At 46.4% G+C, this 22,895-nt stretch overlaps 1 protein-coding gene across 14 annotated transcripts in view; it reads left to right on the forward strand.

Annotated features, from left to right (window-relative positions):
• The window catches only part of RBFOX2 (RNA binding fox-1 homolog 2), a 184,913-nt gene that overhangs the window by 18,993 nt on the left and 143,025 nt on the right, over positions 1-22,895 (forward strand). The gene's annotated exons all lie outside the window — the stretch shown is intronic.

Consider the following 22,895-nt stretch of genomic DNA (forward strand, 5'->3'; position numbering starts at 1 on the left):
GAAACATGGTAGAAACAATTTAAAATAAGCACATTTGTTCCCTAAGTGATTTTATGGAATAGTTTAGGCTTTGATGATTAAAGTGGCATAGAAATCCTGAATGAATGAATAACTGTGTTGAGTCTAATAATGTAATTAATGCTGCTTAGCAAAAGAAAGCGACAACGATTCACATATCCAGCCTGTGAATAGATACTACTGACATCTTTCTTATGTTGGTAACTTTCTTGTTATAGACTCTGGATCAGCCTGCTTAGGCAATGAGGCCTTCGTTAGAGGCTTTCTGAGATGAGTCTGGTGATGACTGACTGTAAGGCCTCATTTATGAAATTGCTTTCTCTGATTCCGTTTTGGAACCAGGAGACTAACTTTTTTTAAAAAAAATTCTCCTTGAGTTTTTGAACTGCTGGAGAGTTTCAGTGCTTACATTTGCTTTGTCTTTATCTGTCCTTCTCCTGTTCTGTCTTGGTTGTTTTCAGATTGTTGTTTTTCACTTTCTTAGATAAATCAACTAACAGCTTTTTAAAATTTAGTGAAATTTCCAGGAAATATATTGAAAGGTACAGTACATATTTAGCAAATGAACATTTAAGTGGCTCATTTTAAGGTTTCAAACAATCCATTTCCTGTTAGGTTTTTAAAAGTCTGTTCAGTTTTTTAATCTTTACTCTCTGCCTGCCCACCCAACCCACTGTATGAATTTAAGAATTTCCTCAGGATGTGTTTTCTGAAAGAGAGGCAGAGGAAATACCTCAGGATGTGTTTGCTGAAAGAGAGGCAGAGGAAAGTTGGTGTGGAAGCGCACTTCTACAGGTTTTGCTTTACAAGGACTTGTTAGTGTTTACAAAATGAAAATGAAGTCTTGTTTCAATGAGCTGCAACTTCAGGCCTTTCAGGCCTTGGACAAATCCTTGTTTTGCCTTAGGAAGGCTATGAAGATCAAGATTAGGCATTTTAACTTAGTCTTTCTTCATCTGTACCTTCAGCAGCAGTTCTCTCTTACACACATTACATATTTGACAGAAATTAAGGAGGTTTTCTGTATGTGTATGATATGCACAAGAATGTGTAGAAGAGTGATTTCTTGTATCCTGACAGGTAGAAATAGGAAAGTGGAGGTTACTGGCTCAGGCTTGGTGTCACTTTGGTTTTATATACTCATCAATGAATCATTACGTTGAATTGTCACTGTGGGTGTGAAGAATTTCAGGCCAGAGGATATGTGGGAGGCAAGCAATGGTTCAGAACATAGGGCACAAGTGTTGTATTTTCTATTCTACTAGTTACAGATAGGTAGCCATGTTGGTCTGATGCAGTCAAAAAAAATAAAAAAATCCTTCCAGTAGCACCTTAGAGACCAAATAAGTTTGACATAGGTATGAACTTTCGTGTGCATGCACACTTCTTCAGATACACTGAAACAGAAGTCATCAGACCCTTATGTATAGTGAGAGGGTGGGGAGGGGTATTACCCAGAAGGGTGGTGGGAATGGGTGATTGGCTGATAGGAGTGGTAAACCTGTTGATGACTGTTAACGACTGTTAACGATTGCAATTGGTCTTGCAGGAAAAAGCAAGGGCTGAGGTGCTAAAGAAAGCTTGATCATGTATAATGAGATAAGAATCCAGTGTCCTTATTCAGACCACGTCTCTCCATGGTTTTAAGCTTGGTAATGAGTTGCAATTCAGCAACTTCTCTTTCCAGTCTGTTTCTGAATTTTTTCTGTAATAAAACAGCTACTTTGAGATCTTGAATAGAATGTCCTGGGAGATTGAAGTGTTCTCCTACTGGTTTCTCTGTCTTGTGATTCCTGGTGTCAGATTTATGTCCATTTATCCTTTGGCGTAGGGTTTGGCCTGTTAGTCCAATATAGAGAGCTGAAGGGCACCGTTGGCATTTGATGGTATACACAATGTTAGAAGATGAGCAATTAAATAGTCCTGAGATGGTATGTTTGATGTTGTTGGGGCCAGCGATGGTGTTGTCCGGGTGTATGTGGCAGCAAGGTTGGCATCTGGGTTTATTGCAGGCTCTGGTACCAGTGTCCATGTTAAGTCTGGTGGTGGTATTATTGTGGGTGAGGAGTGGTTTAAGATTGGGTGGCTGTCTGAAGGCAATGAAAGGTCTTCCTCCCAGAGCTTGAGAAAGAGAACTGTCATTGTCTAGGAGAGGTTGTAGATCTCTGATGATTTTCCATCCTATGCTGCTGTCCATGCATATGCCTGCCTTATCTAAAAGGACATACCATAGTTATGGGGTGTTCGAATAGTATGTTAAGCTTACTAAAATTGTTAACTGGGCTGGATAAATAAGGATGGCATTGTTAAGACCTCCGGCTTATTTTTATGACATTAGTGGGTGGAGGAGAAAGAGTGGAATGGATCATATATTGGAGCTGGTGTTTACAGCCACATATTTCTATCTCACAGTCATTGGATTTAAAAAATGGTCTCTTCAGAGCCACAGTAGAATTAGATGAGTCATTCAAGCAACCCAGAAGGCAGGATTCACACAGTTCATACATATGAACTGAAACCAGCTGAATAAGGAAGGTGAAAGTAAATATCTGAATTTGGGATCCCATTATAGGCTAGACAGAATTTCCCATATATGAAACGTTGGTTTGTAACGAAAGAGATTTTGTTGAAGATCTGTCCATGTTTATTTTGGGTGTGTCAGGGAAATGAATGTTTCCATACACTGTGTGAATACCCAAAACTTACTATTGCAAGCTTTAACAATCAACTACAGTTACGGCTAATTCACATAAACGGGAGAAGTGGTAAATCTGTGTCTAAAGATAGCAGGTGAGTATAATCATGTGGTTGAATACTTCCCTGTTTTTTACACACACACACACACACACACACACACACACACACACACACACACTTTGCCTTCCTCAGAGAAGTTTGCCGGTTCTTTGTTGTCTTTTTGGCAGACTTGTTTCCTCGGGTCTTTATTGTCAAGCTATGTTTTTATTGCTACCAGCTTTTATCTGCTGTTTTATGTTTATGCTTTTGTTACCCAGTTACTTTTGTTTTGTGTTCATAGGTAAGCCCCTTGGAAACATTTTTTTTGAAGGATAGCATAGAAATCTTAAAATAGGGAGAAGACTTACCAAAGGTTCTTTCTAATAAGCCACTTTTCTTTGTGGAAAAAAAAGTTGGGCGAGTAATAGACTGTTGTAACATGCTTTGTAACATGTCTCATGTGAGGAATCAAGAGGTATGTTAGGGAGATATAAAGGAAAACCCTGTGTTTGTTAGAAGTCTAAAAGAACTTCTTGCCCTGTGCATATGCCACCCCAAAAGTATGTTTCAAAGCTGAATGCTTGGGAGGGTGGGACTGGGAAGTAACACCAGGCAAGCTCGTTTTGTCAAAATATGGCCCTGTTAAGAATGGCTGAGGTGTGGTGAAACTGAAACAGGCATCTTAACGGTATTTCGGGTTTCTGTATCTGGCCATAGATTGTCATGGGGTAAATAATGTTAGTTAATGTTGGATTCTAGCTTGCCTTAGCAGTACCTGTAAGAGAATTGGGGCATGTGAATTATTCACTAATCAGCTTGCTGTTCATATTAAGTTTCTGCTGTAGCTTTGGGGCATTTTGCCAGACCATGGCACAATTGATTTCATTGGTTCCTTTGAGAATAGTATTTTGTGTGCCTTGAGAATGGGGGAAGGTAGCCTGCTGTTGGCCAGTTTGAGTGCAAGGCCTACTTTTCTTTCCACCGATTGCTCTTAGCTCACATCTTTTACAAATGAAAATTCTTCTTAACACAAAAAGAGAATTCAAGGGTGGGGGGGCGGTGTTTGTGTTTGCTTTTAGGCCGTCCCAACATTCTCCTCCTTTAGATCCTAGTCTTCTTTGAACATCTAATGAAATGGTAGCCCATAATATCCAAAGTAACCTGGAAAAATAATTTTAGTTATTGGATAGTAGAAATGGAGGAGGAAGGTGTTCAGGGTGCCTTTCCTTTCCCAATATACAACTTTTATTCCAGTTGCATCACAAGAGATACCTCCCTGTAAACTATTTCATTTTTAATTTTGCCCGCCTGTTTGTGTATAATACTGGTGCAGCGATGATTAAGCTGCCATCTGACGACTATTACAAATGAAAAAGAGGGAAATCCTTATCAGAACAAACAATGGCAGATACTAATTTGAGACATGGCTTGTTTTGCTGTCAAGTGCATCTATATTGGCTCAGCTCATAGAAGGGCAAAGCAATTGATTCAGGCCAGAGTTGACTGGCAAACAACTCAGTGAAATAGAGCATGCACCAACTTAGCAGTGTGTATCTATTACTAACCACACCTCTAGCCTTTTCCTTCAATAATGTGATGCAGTTGCACTGGAGCTCTTTCAAATTGTTTGCCACCATCATACGATCGGTTTCTGAAAGAGCACTCAAATCACAAAAGTAGTCTATACTACAAAAAAGTTTAAGGGTCTTGGTATTAGGTAGTGCAGGTAAAATGTTGATGATTGTGTTTAGATTTTACAGATCTCTTCATGCAGGAATGGGCTTGAAATAACTGCTGCCACTTGGTTTCACATTAGTTAGGAATTTAATGACCTGCAGCTAGGAACATTCTGTAATGTCTACATCACTTTGGCTGTAATTTCAGAAAAAAGTCACATAGAAGACTTGAAATATCTCCCTGCTTTATGAAAAAGGGTCTGACATCCAGGGCTATACTCAAATGATATTTGAGGGAGGGAGTTTGGTTGTGTTGTGTTTTTTTTTGCTATTATGTTATATATTTTGTGCTTTTATGTTGTAAAGCACCCTGTGATCTTCAGATGAAGGGTGGTATATAAATTTAATAAATAATAATTTAATACAGAATGGCTGATCCCATTTACTTGTTCAACGGCTGCATTTTTAAAAGGCTTGTAAAAATTATTTGGGATTCCTAGGGCATGGAGCCTGCTAGAGAGAGTGGAAACTTCAAGTCATACCTAATGTGCAGTGGAATGGAATGGAATGAGACATGCTTGGAATATGACACCTATATTGTTAAAGTGTATTTGGCCACTATCCATTTGTAAATATTTTGTGAATGTTTTTGAAAGATAGCTCAAACCTGAACTAAAAAAAACAGCAGTCTCAACCATAATCATTCATTTTAAACAAAAACTTTAACTATTTAACCAAATCTGAACCATTACTTGAAAGTGTTAGTTGAATCCATACTGAACAGCAAGGGCGAATCCCTAGCTACTGTTTAAAAATAAGGGTTGGTGTGAAAGCTATCCCCTTCTTAAATGCCCATGCAATTGAATTATGGAATTAATTACTATTATTATTTTAAAAAAATGTCCACCTACTTTTAAGGAGAACTCAAGGCATCTAACAAGTCAAAACACAAAAAGAGTATTTCAAATATAAAACAGTCGCTGGTTAAACCCAATCATATAAATCTAAAACCAGAGTATTGATTTTGAAAGCAAGCCATGCAACTTATTTTTAAGTATGTGCAAATCAGTGTGCTTGTTTTCCTGTGAATGAATCTAAACCTTACACGAATTGATTGGAGTTACTGACTTGGAACACCAATAATAATAATAATAATAATAATTTATTATTTATACCCCGCCCATCTGGCCGGGTTCCCCCAGCCACTCTGGGCGGCTTCCAGCAAAACATTAAAATACAGAAATCCATCAAACATTAAAAGCTTCCCTAAACAGGGCTGCCTTAAGATGCCTTCTAAAGGTCTGGTAATTGTTATTCTCTTTGACCTCTGGTGGGAGGGCATTCCACAGGGTGGGTGCCACTACCGAGAAGGCCCTCTGCCTGGTTCCCTGTAACTTGGCTTCTCGTAGCGAGGGAACCGCCAGAAGGCCCTCGGCACTAGATCTCAGTGTCCGGGCAGAACGATGGGGGAGGAAACGCTCCTTCAGGTATACTGGACCGAGGCCGTTTAGGGCTTTAAAGGTCAGCACCAACACTTTGAATTGTGCTCGGAAACGTACTGGGAGCCAATGAAGGTCTTTCAGGACCGGTGTTATGTGGTCTCGGCGGCCACTCCCAGTCACCAGTCTAGCTGCCGCTAGACTTTAAGGTGTAACTGCACCTAAATCTCAACTGAGTGGAATAATTGAAAGATTTGAGTCCCTTAACTACTAGTGAAAGTAAAATGTGTCATGCCTTGCAGGCAGAAGCTGTGAAGAAACATAGAGGTCATTTCTGTGTGCAGAAAAGCTTGTGGTTACCATGGGTGTTACTTCAACAATAATGTGACTAGTGTTTGGGGTGATAGTGTATTCGAAAGTACTGTACTTGTAAAACCATGAGTCCCTTCTTAGTAAGGTTTCATTCAAGCATGAGTGGGAGCACACACTTTGTGGATGGAGCACCGTCAGAAATGGACTTGGAATAGAGTGAGCATTGCTCATAGCATTATTCAGCAATCTGTAAGAACCCTGATACAGGGTGCTGATGTGTCCCTATGAGCTTATGAGAGAATCAGTGTGGGAGTTTGTTTTTTTTAACTTCTACTATTAAAAGAAATCATATATGTGTCAGTGACTGAATTAACATCTTAAGCCTCTAGTCTTATCAAAGAAGATTGCTTTCTCCATAAGAGGATTTCCCTATAAATCCTCACATACTTCAGAAGCTAAATCTGATTTCTATAATGTTCAGAGCTATGTCTGCTGTGATGTATTTTAAAAAAAACATATTTTCAAGGACACAGATGGAAGTGGAAGAAAGTACCAATTTGTCTCTGAAAACCCATGGAGAATTGGCAACATCCATTCTTGCTAAATTTCCCTGGTTGGTGACTTGGCAGCGAACTCCCAAGTGTCAGTGGCTTTAATTGACGAAAATGGCCGTTTTCTTTTGGGTGCACCTGGCCCTGCCACTGACTAACCATGGAAGTATAGCAGAGAGTGAGATCTAGTTGAGGTCATGGCTGCTGTTGATCTTCACTGCTGAGAACTTCCGTTTAATTTTGTCCCTTTGTCTTGATCATGTTGTCATATTTCCAGCATAAAGAGGGGTATGAGACGCAATCTGAATACACATAGTATCATAGAATTGTAGAGTTGGAAGGCACCATGTGGATCATCCAGTCCATCCCTCTGCAGTGCAGGAATATTTTGGCCCAATGTGGGGCTCAAACCCACGGCCCTGAGATTAAGAGTCTCATGCACTACCAGCTGAGCTACATGGTTTGTATTTGGTTGGCTTCTTACTTACAGAATGAAGGTAATTTGCAGCATAAGATATATCAACAAACAGTGTATTGGAGAAGGGCTTTTTTTCCTCCTACAATATGAGGAAGCAAGGTATTGTGTATATCAGCCTTCGCCAACATGGTATTCTCTACATGTTTTGGACTACAACTTGCAGTGGCTGGCATGGCTGTTTTACCTGGGGCTGATGGAAGTTGTCTAAAACACCTGGAGCACACCTAGTTGGTGAAAACCGATATATGCACAATATGGCATATGGTCTACGGCAGGCATCCCCAGACTTCGGCCCTCCAGATGTTTTGGACTACAATTCCCATCTTCCCCGACCACTGGTCCTGTTAGCTAGGGATCATGGGAGTTATAGGCCAAAACATCTGGAGGGCCGCAATTTGGGGATGCCTGGTCTACGGCCATACTACCCTGAACACACCCGATCTCGTTTGTAATGTGGTGCTTCCACTGGATTTGTTTTCAGCTGGCACAGAATGCTGTGCAGCCTTTGAATGCAGACTTATTACACATGTGCTGAGGGAACTACATTGGCTGCCAATCACTATTAGGCCATGTTCAAGGTCTTGTTAACTTATAAAGCCTTGAACAGCTCGAGACCTGAAGGACCAGCTACCCCTGTATCCTATATAATAATGTCCATGTTGTCCCTGCGTCCAGATGTCCCGTGTGTCCCTGGGTCACTGCGCATGTGCCCCAGGGATACAGGGATTGGACAGCAGAGACTGCGCGCGCGCACTCTCCCCCCACTCTGCCTCCTCCAACCGCCGCTCCCGCCGGGGTGGAGGCCGGCGAAGGCCTCCTCACAACCCTCCCTGGCCGTGAGGAGCGGCGGTTGGAGGAGGCGGGGGGGGAGAGTGCGCGCGTCCTTCCTGTCGGCGGCTGGGGGAGAGGAAGGAAGGAGGAGAAAGCGCCGCTTTCTCCTCCTCCGTTCCTGTCCCCCTGCCGCCGACAGCAAGGACGGGTCCCAGGGTTCGGAGAAGCGCTGCGCAAGCGCTTCTCCGAACCCTGGGATGTCTGCTTCCTGTCGGCGGCTGCGGGAGAGGAACGGAGAAGGAGAAAGCAGCGCTTTCTCCTCCTCCGTTCCTGTCCCCCTGCCGCCGACAGCAAGGATGGGTCCCAGGGTTCGGAGAAGCGCTGCGCAAGCGCTTCTCCGAACCCTGGGATGTCTGCTTCCTGTCGGCGGCTGCGGGAGAGGAACGGAGAAGGAGAAAGCAGCGCTTTCTCCTCCTCCGTTCCTGTCCCCCTGCCGCCGACAGCAAGGACGGGTCCCAGGGTTCGGAGAAGCGCTGCGCAAGCGCTTCTCCGAACCCTGGGATGTCTGCTTCCTGTCGGCGGCTGCGGGAGAGGAACGGAGAAGGAGAAAGCAGCGCTTTCCCCTCCTCCGTTCCTGTCCCCCTGCCGCCGACAGCAAGGACGGGTCCCAGGGTTCGGAGAAGCGCTGCGCAAGCGCTTCTCCGAACCCTGGGATGTCTGCTTCCTGTCGGCGGCTGCGGGAGAGGAACGGAGAAGGAAAAAGCAGCGCTTTCTCCTCCTCCGTTCCTGTCCCCCTGCCGCCGACAGCAAGGACGGGTCCCAGGGTTCGGAGAAGCGCTGCGCAAGCGCTTCTCCGAACCCTGGGATGTCTGCTTCCTGTCGGCGGCTGCGGGAGAGGAACGGAGAAGGAAAAAGCAGCGCTTTCTCCTCCTCCGTTCCTGTCCCCCTGCCGCCGACAGCAAGGACAGGTCCCAGGGTTCGGAGAAGCGCTGCGCAAGCGCTTCTCCGAACCCCAGGATTCTAGCGCCCGTTATTGAACGGGCTGAAAACCACTAGTAGACCTATAAGATCACAGATCATCTGGGAAAATTCTACTGCATTCTGTGGTACTGCACTCTACAGAATGTCATCAGGTGGTAACTCCAAAACTGGCATTTCCCTCTATTGCCTCTGCACTGTGGACTGCACTTCCCCCTCCTAATATTTTTTTAGAAGGCAAACTGCTAGGAATAAAAGATCTAATAAACACCGTTTTTGTAAAGGTACAAGCCATCATATTGGTGGTCATGCCCATTGGTTATGGAATTGGGGGCGGGGGAAGAGCTTCCGGCAAAATCCAGGCAATGACAAGTCAACAACACATTGAGATTTGCATTTCTGGTGGCAACAAGGACTTGAAAAGTAAAGAACTACTTTGACATTCTTTGGTAGCAGTCCCCCTAACAATTTCTCTAGTTTGGTGAGCCATAAAAGGAGACTACTAAGTTAGTCTTGGTGCGAAAAAAATAACACATACATTGAGAATGGCAGGAGGACAGAAGAAAGTGGACAAGTTTGTGTTGGTTTGGTATGACTTTATTAGTATGACTAGGGATTATTACAGGGCACAGTCATCTCAATATGCTCTGATCTGAAACTCTTGAAAATATAATGCTCAACCCCCAGGTCCAGCAAAGAAACATGAATAAATTCTTGACTACCTGAAACAGAGAAATACATTTATATCTTCATAATATGATTACTCTGGTTGTACATAAGCTTCTGCCCGATAGTGTAGGCTCCTTTTTTGTACCTTGTTTGTTTATAGTTAAAATGGATAAAATAAATAAATTACTGATTTGCCTTGGCTGGCAGCTTCCTCTTCCAGCAGGTTGAATAAGAGACGTAAGAGGTAAACTCTGTTAGTGACTTGATCCTCACTAACAGAGAAGAACTGAGGGAAAGTAATGGCCAATGGTTGGATGTTACCGTATTATTCTGGGATTCATGATGCTGAGGAAAGGCAAAGGTGAGCCTTTCAGACACACTTAGGACTTTAGGAATGCTGAATCCAACAAGTTTTCTAAAAAATACTGCTGGATAGATAACTACATTCCGGAGCTTGAACTCTTCCCTTCTAGACTGAATAACTGTGATGTCTGTGTGAGTGGAAGAAACAAACAAGTTGAAAGAAAGTTCAGCTCCTCAGAGCTTTGAATCAAACTCTTGGCCATGCTTACAAAGAACTCTTAACAACCAATAAAGATTTAATGCTTGGGTGTTGCCCAGCATTTTGGTTGGTTGTTATTGCCATGATGCATTCTGGCTGCTCCATTTGGGTGTAGTTTCTGCTGCAAATGTCTCTAAATCTAATTTAAGAGTGTCTGTGTGCACATAAGCTAATGTCCACATGTGCATTTTATTCGAGAGACTAGTTTCCCCTCTCCATTGAGCATGAAGTATTCCAAGATGAAGTACACCACTTTGAACATGGAAGGCTCACAAAGACCACAACCGTTACATTTTTTATGTAGGGAAATATTGCTTATCTGGAGTCAGTGTTGAGGTGTGCGTGAACTTTTAATTTGCGCCTTCTTTTTCTCTCTAATAATAATTTTAAAAAGATGCTATAGTTCCCATGCTGTACTGATGCACTTTTCACTAGAAGAAAGTAACCTAACTGCATACTGTATTGACATTTGCTTTTTCCTCTTATTTCATCATCTCACAACAGTCCTTCTGAACTGAGGGTCATCGAAAGAGACTTGAGCAGTACAGGGTGTGGGTTTCTTTCACAGACTCCTTTGTTTGGAAGTGCAAGGAAAGCTTTCCAGGAGGGAGTAGAGTAAGCCAGGCATAGTGGTTTTAAAAGAATCAGTGGCTTTTGGGAAGGGACTGAAAGCATTTTGGTTTTAACTGATTCCAGATGTTGCTGCTGGAACACAAAGCCTGCCAGTGTGTCTAGAGTGGCGCTTACTGAGTGGGCCTCCTGAGCGTTTCCTGTACGGCCCACAATCAAACAAACCTAATCAAAGCCAGCCGTTGCTGCTGGAACTCTCATGAAGCCTTCCTCCTTTTTCCGGTGTTCAAAGATATTCATTTCTTTAGGGTGTTTTGCTCTAGTTCTTTACCATATTTTGGAGTATGGGGGGTTGGGTCTTCCCTTACTGTGACCCATTGATAGGACTGCTATTTAGCCGAAAAGCACTGGTCGGTATTAACAGTTAAAATTCAGCTTGTGCACATTGTATGGGAGAGGAATTAAGTCTGCAAAATGAAACTGATAAGCAACTTGGATATTTTCCTGCCATATGGGAGCAGCTCCCATGTGGCTTAGAGAATGTTAAAATCAGGTCTGGCTAACTCTCTCCCCCCCCCCCCAAATTTTCTTTTCTTTTTTGTCTGAAAGCTGCATTCATGCTTTACCAACCCTCCAGGGACTGCATGCTCATATGGCCAAAATTCTCATGCACATTTCACATGCACACAAGACACACACAGGCACAACCCCACCACCAAGCTGATCCATGCAGAAGGGGGGGAGGGTAGCGCTCCTCTCTGCTCATAAGATGATCCATCTGATAACCTAGGCAGCAGATGAGTCTCATCCCAGTACTGTGTTTCTTTTGTGTTTGCCTTCAAAATTGGTGGAGTCATGGGGACCAGATGAAGCCCCAGAACTACAAGTTAGCTACCCTTAGTTGAATGCCTAACTGTAGGACTGGGCGCAGCCACGTGTGTCTTCCTGTCACCTTCTTGACTCTGCATTGTTTACCATAGTGCAGTGTAGCTGCCGGAGCAATGCACTGATAATATTAGCGACGACTCCAGAATTAGGAAGGCTTTGGCAAGTTATGTTCCGAGGCGGCTTTTGTGCGGTCAGGTGGTTGTTTTAGTGTTAGATCAAGAGAGCACTGTATGGCTTTGTTAGCAAATCCATGTAAATCATAGTTACATGGTGTATTGGGAGAATATTGCAGTCACTTTGCTCCTCTACTGCTCCTACGGCATGCATAGGCAAACTCGGCCCTCCAGATGTTTTGGGACTACATCTCCCATGACCCCTACCGGTAGCTAACAGGACCAGTGATCAGGGATGATGGGAATTGTAGTCCCAAAACATCTGGAGGGCTGAGTTTGCCTGTGCCTGTCCTACGGCTACTGCTCAGCCATGATTTGTCTTAGTGAGATATCTGAAACTGGGCTTGCGGTTTGTCCCCCTCCAAATAGACTGTGAGTGTTAAGTCAAGAATAAACATTGTTTACTGCTCATGGTTTGTTTGGATGAATCATGAGCCTGGGTTTGGATGCAACACTAAGCTAAACCATGGCTTAGCTTCTGGTAGTGCTGCAGCAGCAGGCATGGGGGTGGGGGGGACAAAGTTCTGCATTAGAAAGTGTGCCACACGACTCATAGTAATTGTCGGATGCAGATATGTAATCCATTAAGCAATTTAAACTTGTAGGTTGTGGGTAATTTATGTGTGTGCCTGGTAACCTGCCAGTTGACAGTGTAAAGAAATGACAGAATGTCTGGAATGGAACATCCATGTTTCAAGCCAGAAATCTATAGTATGGGCTAAAGGCCATAAACTATCCCCCTTTTCCATTTTTTGTAGTATTTTCCCAGATGATTAAAAAAATCTGGCTTTTCTGTTTATCTTATTGAACTCTCTTACTAGCTATGTATGTCTGACATGTTTTCCAAGGTAAACTGATCCAAATTACTGTAATTCTGATATGAGCAGAAAGCTAATTTTGCTCATAGGTTTCTCCTGGACTCTTTGGATTCTCATTATAAAGAAAAAAATAACAGAGCTGGTACTCTAGTATGTAAATTGAAAATACATCTAGTTGTCTCTTACCATTTTAATCTGCTTTTTCTACCTCCTATATCCTTGACCTCTTTTTAGCTACAGTTGATGCTTTATCTCAGAGGTCCCCAAACTAAGGCCTGGGGGCCAGATGCAGCCTGTGCAAGTCAATTGTACAGCCCCCGCCGCCCCCCACCTGCTCTTACCGGCGTGCCGCAGGGCGGTTGCCCATCTCCGGGTCAGCGCGGCACCAGAAATAGCTTGTGCGCACGCACAGAAGCTATTTCCGGTGCTGCGCTGACCCAGATGTGCACCGGAAATGATGCCTGCGCATGCGCAGAAGCCATTTCCGGTGCCACCCCGTGCCAGAAAAGGTGAGTGGGCACGCGTATGGGAGTGCGTTTCCCCACCCTCCGGCCCGCCGTGTGATCGGCGCCGGAGGAAACGGCCTGAAGCCGGGTGAGTTGGGGGACCCCTGCTTTATCCAGTACTCAAAAGTCTTGGGATCAAGCTGTTGAATTGCATTGCATCTTGTATATTCCGCTATTGAATTTGTTTTCGTTTTTAGCATGAGGGGCATCCATATGCTTGATTTGGAATCCTAAAACACGGTGTGGCCTGTCTTATAAAGAAAATTAACACAAACCCTTCTACTTTTGTATTGGATTTGGGAATATATTGGTGTGTACTATATTTGGCTTGAGTTTGGTTTTTTCCTAGGCTGGGAACACATCAGTTCTATATAACAGATGGAAGTTTAACCAGTATAGGTACAGCTGCTCTAAAGAAGCATGCTTAAAATTGCCACCAAATGCGTGCTTTGTAGCAAAATACCTTATTTTCATGGTGATCTTCAGAAAAACTGAGAAGAAATGGCCAGGCTTCCTGAAGCTGGAGTGTGGGGGCAGGAAAAGTGTGTGTGAGAGTTCTCTTTATATATTTATACAAAACCATGCTGAGAAATGGGTGTGGACAGGAGCTAGGAGGTGGTCACACTGATTCTTTTGCGAGTTGTTCATCTGATCCAGAAAAGGATGTCATGAGGTTGTGGATTTAGATTTATTTAGTACTTGGAAACATATTTCATTGTTTTTTAAGATTCCGTACTCAAAAGTGTCTAAATTTAGCTCTGGATACTGTTTAGAAGAATAACTTTCAAGGAGACTGAGAAGCCTTGTATACTGCTCTTTGGCTGCCCCCCCCCACTTTCCCCTGAAGGGAGGAGCTGGGGTTGCCATGGAGATTAGAACTGTCTGCAATAGCAGCATAGTTTAGAATTCCAGGAAGGAAGAGGGAGTGATGTCATCAGATCCCTGTTCACTACTAGTTTGTTTGCCTGAAATAAAGCAAGTTCAGATAGTCATGGAGGAAATTGCGTATATTTCTGAAAACTACCGATTGTATCCTGGAAGCAATATTGTATGAATATTGTGAACAGAGAATATAAGCTTGCTTCCTTCTTTTTGAGACAGAGGCTGGGAACTGCGGCAAAGGAGGCTTTTCAGCTCCCTCTTTCTGCTGCAGCCCTGTATCCCGTGATAGAATCCCTTGGAGGTATAGGGCCTTAGGAAGCAGAACCCAGTGAAATGCAAGGGGCAGCCAGCCCAGCAAAAAAAAGCAGCTGCAGTCTTCTCCTGATCCTTGCCATTTTTAAAGAAATGTCCTTTGGAAGAACATTTTATCATGCAATTTCACTCCCTCTTCAGAGGCCTCTCCCAGAAATCTCTGAGAGGAAGCAAAGCTTTCCCCACCATAATTAATGGTGTTGGATACATGAGTCTGCTTTCCCAAAAGAGCTGAAGAAAATGGGCATGACAAGGCCTGGGACTCTTGCAATGGAACTTTAGCACTTATTGTCTCTTTTACGAAAAATGTACATACCAAACAAAAAACAAACAAACAAACAAACAAAAACACCCTGCTGAGCAAGTGAGATGGTAGCGTGAATGTAATTTACAAAGTACTTGCATAATGGTTTACCCTATGGAGATGGCATCCATTGGGACTTGGTGGGCATCAATGCCTTTGAAGCAGCCCTGTTTCAGTTTATAGATTCTAATGTTTGGTCAATGCTGATGAACAGGCATAGGCAAACTTGGCCCTCCAGATGTTTTGGGACTACAATTCCCATCATCTCTAGCTAGCAGGACCAGTGCTCAGGGGTGATGGGAAGTAGTCCCAAAACATCTGGAGGGCCGAGTTTGCCTATGCCTGCTGATGAATGTCAGTGGTTGGGCGAGGTAAGAAATATCAGGCAAGGGATAAATATGTTATATGCTAATACTATTCAGGACACTATTTATCCTTCTCACCAAAAACCCACCCAGCAGAAACCTATGCTTTAAAGTATTTCAGGATATTCTTGATATTTGCTATACTACCCTATTTAAAGGGGTTTCACTATTGTAGAGTAATGATGGAGCGTGTCGCACTATTTAATTCTGTGTGTACATGGCCGGCCCACAAATAATATAAAACTGCTAATGAATTCTGTAAACTGGGCCGCTGGGGATTGGGTGGACGATAAAATGAATGTAATCATTAAGATGCAATCTTCTTGTTTGTTTTGTTTTGAAAAGGGCATCTAAAAAACCTGAGTCAAGTTGATTTAAAAAACATTAAAAACAAAACAACAATTCCCCATAATAATACTGAAACCATCCTGCCCCATAAATATAGCTGAGTAATCACTGGCAACAGAACCAATTAACAAAATGCCAATAGAATGGATAACTAGTCAGCACACGTGCCATCAAAAAATCTGGGAGCAGAGGAAGGTCTTACCCCATAACCAAAAACATAGCTGTGCAAACCTCACTGGGAAGAGCATTCCATAAATGGGGCCTACTGTTTCTGTCTCGTCACTATGCTCTGAAACTCTTTTGGAAGAAGTACTCAGAGGAGGGCCCAGATGCTGATTGCAGGGTATTTATAGGTTCATGACAAGCTTTTCTGTCAGGTATTGGGGTCCTGAGGAGTGTTAAGCTCATTGGTTTAAATCTAGCACTTAGAATTGGGCCTAGAAACCATGTAGTCAGATTGTCCTATTGTCATAATCAATCAATCAATCAATAAACTTTATTTGCATAGCCGACAGCCATAGCAACAGAATACACGCAATATACAATTAAAAACAACATGGATAAAAGGATCAGTCATATGACTATGATTATCGTTTAAAAGGTAGCCCTTAGTCTCATTGCACCCTCGATGAATCTGGCAACTTTTGTTGTTCTCAGGTCATTTTGATCTGATAGAATGAATCTTATTGTCATTATCAATCTGGCTGTTGCATTCTGCATTGTCTGCACTTTCTGAACCATCTTCTTCAAAGGCAGCAATCTTACCAGGAAGTCATCAGACTCCTAAAACTAGGTTATCCCTGTCTGCATAGAGCAGGGGTGGGAAACTTCTGTCCCAAAGGCCACTCTGGATTTAGTTGGAATCTTGATAACTGCAGCCAAAATGGTGATTGCAGCTAAATGGCATGTTCGCATCTCCAGCTGAATAGGTATATAATGAAGGACAGTATGTTGCTACAATATAAAAAGTAACTGAAATGGATTGATTAAGAAAAGGAAAATAAAGCAGAGACCAGCGTGGTAGACTGGTCGCCTTTTAATTATATGAAACAGAACTTGATGTAGAACAGTTTGAAGATTTTCACTATGCATAGTGAATTTATGAGCATAGGTTTATGCTGTATCTTTCATTACATTTTATATATTTTAATAATGTTGTATATTAAAAGTAAGATTTTAGCAAATGCTGAAAAAGCATGTGAGAATGATTAGTGCAGTCAGTGTAAAATATCGCATGTAGCAAACTTTAAATCTCTGTGCCCTTGTTTCTCCTCCTCTTTCCCCTCTTATATAGAAGAGATCAAATAAATAGAAATGCCCTTTAGCAGTAAACAAAACAATGAAATATCCCATGGCAGTCTGATTTCATTCTAACTGAATTCCTCTGTAAATGGCTGCTTGTATGCAGCGGTTGAAATACAATTCAGCTTTGGCAGAAGTGAGCCAGGAGGAAATTGAAGTTAACTGTGGCATTGTCTTGCTGGGCTGTGTGATTGTTGTTGGAAGGCAACCTGTTTCTGCTGTTCGCTGTGTGTGGTGTGTTTCTTTGCCCCTGAAGAGCAAGGAGAATTACATGTGCAAATGGTTAACGTTGCTTGAGTGTATGCAATAAAGTGGGTTTTGCTTTGGGCTGCACATCTGCTTCCTTTTTCCTTTTGGGATCCCCTACTGACTAACAGGGATTTTCTCTGTACTAGGTATGAAAGGATTGCTCTGCTGTCCTCCTAGGACTTTAACTCTTTTGTCAGAGGGCCTGGTATGGCTACTCTAGAGTAACGACTCCAGCATGGTCTTTTAAGGTTTTTATTAAGTGCTGATTATTTACAGTGTTCAGAGCAGTAAAAATGCATCCTTAAGGTGAGGTGTCTGAACTCCCGAATGGCGATTGGCGCGTTTTCTTCCAGCACCACAGCTTTGGCAGACCCAACCTCTTCCCCCTACGTTTGCGTCGCAATTCGGGAGTTGGGGGAATTGGCCTCCCCCCTGTGCGTCCTACTTCCTGTCCCACCTGCGGCCTGGGCTCCACAACCTTGCCTGAGCCTCGGACACCACTTCCTGACTCTCCGCTGGAGGCAGAGCTCTCCTTACTCTCTCCCGCGCTTGGGGATGGGCTGGAACTTAAGATGGGAGGGACTTCCCTGTATCCCTCGTCCCTCACATCCATCCCCCTCCCAGGCTCCTCTCCCCCCCTTCCTAGTGGCTCTCCGCTTGCTGGGGACGAGTGAAACCCCAAGAAGTTTGTGGCATCCGAGCCTGTGGGTGTAAAAATTTCCCCCCAATCCTGCGATCTTTCTCCTTCCCCCTGAGAAGACGGGAATCCCAAGAAGTCAGTGGCGTCAGAGCTGGTGGGAGTAAAAATGTTCTGCCAGTCCTCTCCTGCCTCTGACGTCGTTGACCTCGGTGAAACCCACACCTCTTCTTCCGTGTCCTCAAATTCCGCTTCCCATCTCCATGGAGAGCTGCTGCCTGCTATCCCTTCCTCCTGCCCCTCCCCCTCTCCCTCCCTTTCCATGTGCCAGGGCTTGGGCCTGTGGGGGAACAGGGCGTGGAACTCTTCCACTAAAAATTCCTCAGGTACTTCTGTGGCCGGTATCCACTCATTGTGGGACGGCGGAGTGTCCTCCCATGCTATCAGGTACTCCAGTCCTCTCACCCCTCTCCTTGAGTCTAAAATCTCAGTTGCCTCATTGAGCTGTCGGGCGTCTCCCGTCTCCCCCCCTCCCTCTGGAGGCTGATCGCTGTCCCTGAACCTGGTACTTTCCCTGTACGGCGACAGCAGCGATCTATGAAACACTGGGTGCACTCTCATGTCCTCCGGCAGTGCTAGCCTGAAGGCTACCGGGTTGACCTGTTGCGTGACCGTGAAGGGGCCCAGCCTCCTGGGTGCTAACTTCTTGCATCGCCCCCTGGTGGGAAGACCTTCCGAGGATAACCAAACCTTGTCCCCCACCCTGATGACCTCTCCCGGTCGCCTGTGGCGATCTGCCCCCTTCTTGTACGCTTCCTTGGCCCTCTCCAAGTGTTCTCTGAGCTGCTGGTGCACCGTCTCCAGGTCCTCTGCCCAATCCTCTGCCTGTGGGCCCTCTTCCTCCTCCTCCCCCTCCCTCTCCGGGAAAGATCTGAGGTCGCGCCCGTAGTTGGCCTTAAAGGGCGACACCCCTGTGGAGACGTGCACCGCATTGTTGTAGGCAAATTCTGCCAGTGGCAGGCGATCCACCCAGTCCGTTTGCCTCTGGCTGACGTAACATCTCAGGTACTGCTGCAGAATGGCGTTGACCCGCTCCGCCTGTCCATTGGTTTGCGGGTGCCTAGCCATCGACAAGCTGACCTCCACCTGCAGGAGGTTCATGAGCCGCCGCCAGAACCTGGAAACAAATTGGCGGCCACGATCCGAAATAACCCTTAAAGGCAATCCATGCAGTCTGAATACGTGGTCAACAAACAGTTTGGCCGTCTCTTCTGCCGAGACCGCCCTGGCACACGGTATAAAATGGCACATTTTGGACATGAGGTCCACCACCACCAACACTGCGGTCTTGCCCCTGGACGACGGCAGGTCTGTGATGAAGTCCATGGACACTACTTCCCACGGCCTGTGTGGTGTGGCTAAGGGCTCCAGCAAACCAGCTGGTGGCGCTCTGACCACCTTTGCTCGCTGGCAGGTGTCACATCCCCTTACATAATCCCTAACATCCTCCCGCACCCCTGGCCACCAGAAGTGTCTCATGACTAGGTGAGTGGTTTTGTCCCTTCCAAAATGACCCGCCGTTGGGTTGTCGTGCATCTGCTTGAGGGCCTTACCTCTCAGCTGTTTGGTTGGCAGGTACAGGGCTCCCTTGTAAAAAAGCAAACCCCTCCTTTCCTCAAAGTCTTTGGCCTGCTCCCCCCCCCTCTCAGTTCTCTGAAGATGCGGGTGGCAAATTCATCAGCTGCTGTCAGTGCTGTGAGTTCTGCCTCGCTCACCACTGTTGCTCCGCAGGACCATGCTGATGGGGGGAAAATATGCCTGGGTGCCGGTGGCAACTCCTCCTCCATGTACTCTGGCTTGCGGGAGAGGGCATCCGCCCTGACATTCTGCTCTCCCGGGATGTAGTGGATGGAGAAGTTGAAGTTCGAGAAGAACTCTGCCCACCGTATCTGCCGCTGGTTGAGCACCCTGGCAGTTCTCCAGAACTCCAGGTTCTTGTGGTCTGTGCACACCTGGATGGGGTGCTTGGCGCCCACCAGGAAGTGTCGCCAGTGCTGGAACGCAGCGTGGATCGCGAGAAGTTCCCTGTCAAACACTGTGTAGTTGCGTTCCGGCTGGGTCAGCTTCCTGGAGAAGAAGGCACAGGGTCTCCACTCTCTGTTGGCGTCCAGTTGCAACAGAATCGCTCCCAGAGCCTTGTCCGAAGCATCTGTCTCCAGGCGTAGGGGCGCATCCTGCACCACGTGGAACAGGTGCTGGTCTGAAGCGAATACCCTCTTGAGGCTTTCGAACGCTGCTTGCGCCTCTGGCGTCCACCGGAACTTCTGCTTGCCTCTCAGGCAGTCGGTGATAGGAGCCGTGACGCGAGAGAAGTTCTTGATGAACTTCCTGTAGAAGTTCGCGAAGCCTAGTAGGCGTTGGGCATCTTTGCGCGTCCTGGGGCTGTGCCAGTCCAGGATGGCCTGCACCTTGTCCTTGTCCATCGCCAGCCCCTTGTCTGACAGCTTGTAGCCTAGGAAGTCCACTTCTTTGGTGTGAAACTTGCACTTCTCCAGCTTCACATACAGGTGGTTGTCCTTCAGGCGCTGCAACACCTCCCTGACATCCTTCACATGCTGCACTGGGTCATTGGAGTAGATAAGGATGTCATCCAGAAAGACCAAGCAGTTCTTGAAGAGGAGGGACCCCAGGACGTGGTGCATGAAGGCCTGGAAGCATGCTGAGCCCCCTTGCAACCCGAAGGGCATCACCAGATATTCAAAAGAGCCCAGAGGCGTGAACATCGTGGTTTTCCATTCATCACCCTCCCGGATCCTAATCAAGTTGTACGCCCCTCTTAGGTCGAGCTTGGTGAAGATCTTGCCCCTGCGTGCCGCTGTCAGGAGATCATCCACTCTGGGCATGGGGAAAGCCATTGGCTCTGTCACCGAATTCAGCCGTCTAAAATCCACCACCAGACGGCGCTGTTGCGTGTCTTTCTTGTCCACCCAGAAGACCGGGCTGCCCCCTGCTGCCTTGCTTTCCCTGATGAACCCCCGCTTGAGGTTCTTGTCGATGAAAGCGCGCAGATCCTCCAGTTCCTGGTCTGACATGGCGTACAGCTTGGCTGGGGGTATAGTTGCCCCTGGCACCAGGTTGATCTGGCAGTCAAAAGGCCTGTGTGGGGGTAGGTGGTCGGACTCCGCTTCGCTGAAGACCTCCTGCAGGTCCCAGTACGGCTTGGGTATTGCCTCACCCCCCTTGACGTGCATGGTGGCCACCGTGGCTATCGGAGGCCCCTCCCCTGGTTGGTGCTGCATGCAATGTTCCAGACAAAAGTCCGATCCAAAAGTGATGCATCTCTGGTGCCAACTTATGGAGGGGTCGTGGCGCGTCAGCCAGCTCATGCCCAAGACGATGGGGGGGTCTGAGATGGTTGTGACGTTGAAAGCCAGTGTCTCTGAGTGCCTTCCCACCGTCATTCTCATGGGGGGGGTTTGATGCGTGATGGCCCCTCCCAGCAGCTCTCTGCCGTCAATGGTGGCCACGTGCAGGGGAAAATCCAGCTGCAGAAGTTGGATCTGGTGCTCTTCCGCAAAGTTTCTCGAGAAGAAGTTGGCTGAGGCCCCACTGTCAATTAAGGCGAGGACTGTCAGGGGATAGCCATTTGGGAGCGTGAGCGTGACTTCTAGAACCACTCCTGCTCTGGGAGGGGTGGGCTGGCTGTGCTCCTCTCTGTGCGGGTGGGCGGGCGGGGGCTGTTGTCTGCTGACTGTGCCTGGCCGCTCCCCCTTGTCTCCTGCAGCCAGGCTGTCTCGTTTCCCTGCTGTGGTGCTGCGTCAGCTGGGGAAGGTACAACCGTTCCCGCCTTTCCTTGCCACTCTCTGCGATGAGGGCAGTCTCTGACGCGATGCCTGGGGGAGTTGCAGAGAAAGCAATTCCCGCCTCTTCCCTCCTTGCGTCTTGGCGCCGCCGGGGTTTGAAAAGCCCGCGCGCGCGCTCCTCCGATCTCCATCGGTTCCGGCTCTGGGCTTGGCCTGGGCGGGTGTGGGGGCGGGCCCTGGGGTGGGGTTTGGTGATGTGGTCTGTCCTGGGAGCGTGGGAACCAAGGTTTTGCTGCGCGCGTCGCTTGTTTGTCATTCCATCTGGATTCCTGTCTCACCCCCACCGCTAGCGCCGCTTTGCTTAACTCATCCATAGTTCGCGGTTTGGGACCTCTTGCCAGCTCATCCTTAACGTCTGCGTGCAAACCCATGTAGAAGGCTGATTTCACTGGCTCACTTTGCAGATCCCACCCCAGTTTGTGCACCAGCATGGTGAATCTCGCCCAGTAGTCCCTAACTGTCGATTTTCCTTGTGTTAAGTTATTAAGCTCCTCTTTAGTGGCCTCCATTTCACTGTCACTAGCGTACATTATTTTTAAAGCTTCTAGAAATAATTTTGCGTTCTTCATGCAAGGATTTTTTTGCGCGATGAGCGGTCTTACCCATTCTCGGGCGGCCCCCGTCAAATGCTCTATGATAAAGGAGACTCTGTGCGCGTCATCTGGGAATTCTGCTGCATGCAATTCCAGCGCATAATTTATTTCTGTCTCGAATCCTAGGTACTCCCTAGGGTCGCCGCTAAACTTGGTGACTAGGCTCTGTCCCCTTCTCACTTGGACTAGCTGCGGCTGGGGCACCCCCCCACCTCTAGCGGCTTTCTCCTCTTCCAACTTCTTCTGTAGGTCCAAAACCATCACCCTTAGCTGTTTCTCAGTCTCCTCTTTTGTCCTCACCTGGTCCACCAGCTTGTTCAGCTCCTCCTGCGCCCCTCGCGCTTCCTCCTGAGCGGCATGCAATTGCTGCTGTGCGTGCGCTGTGAGGTTCTGCAGCTCCTGCTTCGCTGCTTCGGCCTCCAGCCTCCAATGCTCAGCCTCTTGAGCGCTCATCGCTGCACTCCAAAGTAGCCAAAAAAAAGATTCGGGAGTTGCTGTCAGAGGGCCTGGTATGGCTACTCTAGAGTAACGACTCCAGCATGGTCTTTTAAGGTTTTTATTAAGTGCTGATTATTTACAGTGTTCAGAGCAGTAAAAATGCATCCTTAAGGTGAGGTGTCTGAACTCCCGAATGGCGATTGGCGCGTTTTCTTCCAGCACCACAGCTTTGGCAGACCCAACCTCTTCCCCCTACGTTTGCGTCGCAATTCGGGAGTTGGGGGAATTGGCCTCCCCCCTGTGCGTCCTACTTCCTGTCCCACCTGCGGCCTGGGCTCCACAACCTTGCCTGAGCCTCGGACACCACTTCCTGACTCTCCGCTGGAGGCAGAGCTCTCCTTACTCTCTCCCGCGCTTGGGGATGGGCTGGAACTTAAGATGGGAGGGACTTCCCTGT

This window comes from Zootoca vivipara, chromosome 9 (genome assembly GCF_965207765.1).
Source record: "Zootoca vivipara chromosome 9, rZooViv2.hap1.1, whole genome shotgun sequence".
In the NCBI taxonomy this organism is placed as follows: domain Eukaryota; kingdom Metazoa; phylum Chordata; class Lepidosauria; order Squamata; family Lacertidae; genus Zootoca; species Zootoca vivipara.